The sequence below is a fragment of the Pollachius pollachius genome (assembly GCF_949987615.1).
Source record: "Pollachius pollachius genome assembly, chromosome: 10".
Classification (NCBI taxonomy): Eukaryota; Metazoa; Chordata; class Actinopteri; order Gadiformes; family Gadidae; genus Pollachius; species Pollachius pollachius.
This window is the reverse complement of record NC_136943.1, coordinates 23,578,050-23,580,435: the sequence shown is the minus strand read 5'-3', so window position 1 is coordinate 23,580,435 and position 2,386 is coordinate 23,578,050. Positions and strand designations below refer to the sequence as shown.

At 41.1% G+C, this 2,386-nt stretch overlaps 1 protein-coding gene across 1 annotated transcript in view; it reads right to left on the bottom strand.

Annotated features, from left to right (window-relative positions):
* Positions 1 to 1,947: 1,947 nt before the first annotated feature.
* atoh8 (atonal bHLH transcription factor 8) overlaps positions 1,948 to 2,386 on the bottom strand; it is a 7,576-nt gene continuing 7,137 nt past the window's right edge. Inside the window, exon 4 of the mRNA XM_079745144.1 lies at positions 1,948 to 2,386. This exon is cut by the window's right edge and continues 476 nt beyond it. The gene's annotated coding sequence lies outside the window, so the exon portion shown is untranslated.

Below are 2,386 nucleotides of genomic sequence, written 5' to 3'. Positions count from 1 at the left end.
TGTGGGTCGCCACTGGGTCTAGCGCGTCAGAATAGCGCGGTGTAGTGTTGCTGATCCTCTCCCTCCCTATCTCTCCCTCCCCCGGGCTCGATATGGCTCCGAGGCGCTAACTATGTCACTCATCCTGTGGTGTGAGCGTGGCGCGGGGGGGGGCGGGGGGGACTTAAACAAATAATAATCGTAGTTCGTAATAAAACATGTGAACATGGTGAACTCAGGTGGAAGGCCGATATCCCGCCATTCTTGCCCCCTCAGCTCACAGCATCAACAGCTGAAGTACACAAAAATGTTCAACAGACCCCCCCCCCCCCCCCCCCCCCCCCCCCCCACGATCGTCGTTCGGCTATCACACAAACCTGTCACAAGAAGATGCTTCTTCCATGGGTTAAAGTTTTAGTCGTATCGTCGCATCCTCGTTGCGCGTGTCTCCTACGTATCCCGGGGTTACTAAGGTTACCGTCTCCTCCACTGGAAGCTGGAAGAGGGCGTTGCCAAACATGGGTCCGGCGTTGACTTTGAGAGCTATTGCCTGCAGAGGTAGAGACGACAGGCTTCCCAATTCCCATCCAACACGCATCAAAGAACACTGGCGATTTATGCTGCAGAGAGCCATTCTAATCCTTTGGCATCCTATTTTAACACTGGACCAATCAAAGGCCACACAGTAGGGTTTATTTTTAACGTAATCCCGCAGACAGATATAGAGACGGCAGCTCAAGTCTCAATCCCACCGTTGTAGTGGTGGTAGGCGGTATTAATCTGCAGAGTCAACCCAGACAGGGTGGTCCGTCCCGGCCGCGGAGGGAGGCCTCGTGTCCTGCAATGCAAGCAGGCTGCTGTCCCAATTCACACGAATATGGTTAAAATTACAAAGAAAGAAGTGCAACAATTAAAAAAAAACAAAAAAAACATTAGCATAAGACTATGATTTTGTTACTTTTTGTCTTTCTTATATAAGCAACAGTGATGTCTTGTGGCAAAGGTTTTGTGCTAATTATTTTTTCGGAAAGTCACATTTGGGATTATGACGCTTTTGTATCCCTATAGGCGATGGCAGTATCCTGAGATGCATGTTTCGGAAGACTGCTATAGGTTATATGAGTGGTAAAATGCTATCCTTGATTTTGAGAGAGCAGCTTAGTAAAGAAATATAAAATTATATTGATGTGATACAATAAAATAATGTCGTTTAAGTCATCAGATATAGGTCTAATTTAAAACGTAAATGTTGAACAACACAATGTAAGGCCAATACTGTTCCTCTGATAGGTAATTATGGAGTAGGAAAGGATTGGTTTTTTTTGTTGTTTCTGCCGTTGTTTTGGATTATCCTAAAATAACATAACATCAGATATGTTGAAATAAATTGTATTTAAGAGTCCTGTATATGTTAAACCTTTTTGCGTGTCAACATTATGGTTTTGAACTTTAGGTTTATACTTTGGATCGACTTTTGGTGTGACGTTTGGTGACGTCAGATATATTAAACACATTTTCATTCCTAGTAGGCTATGTGATTCTTTTAGAGTTCAGTTTTCATTTTAGAAGGGAATAGACAATACGCTGCAAAAACTGATGAAAATAGTCAAAGGTGCCGGTGTACATGTGCAAGCCATGGTGAATGAGAAAGATTGCAGCTGCAGATTGGTGCTTTATCCACCAGGTGGGGTGATGCGTTTTGTTATGGGGTTCAGAGAGAGAGACGGCGGATCAATGAATAGATTTAGGTCTTAAGGACAACTTTTGTTTCCTTTAACTTACAAGAACACATAGCAGTCCGAAATACTGTGTGTGTGTGTGTGTGTGTGTGTGTGTGTGTGTGTGTATTTGTGTGTGTGTGTGTGTGTGTGTGTGTGTGTGTGTGTTTGTGTATGTGAGTGTATTCTGTATTCTGAAACAAATAATTGAGACACATTCTATTAGAGTGTAATTTTAATGTCAAAATTCAAATATCAAAATTAACATACCATTACACTATGACAAAAAACAAACATATCAAATTACCTTAAGGCCGTTTCACCTTGTTGTATATGATAGCAAGTCATATCCTCTTCAAAACTAAACACAGATGAATGATTCTGTATTCTATTAATTGTGTTGTTTATCAATCAATGTGCACATATCAGATGTTGGAACATTAATATGTAGCCCACTGTGGTCAACAGCCTGATTGCATTAGCATTAGCATTAGCATTACTCCAAGTCAGATTATTTGACAGTTGAGCTCCAACAATTAAACTCAAGTGTCAATCAAATGAAAACGTTCCAAATTCCAATTTCCTAATAAGAGTGCAATATGTAATATATAAACTATAACAAGAAAGACCCCATCCTTATATAGAAAATATAAATCCATGGTTTTCTATTCAGAAAACGTGCAATGTGG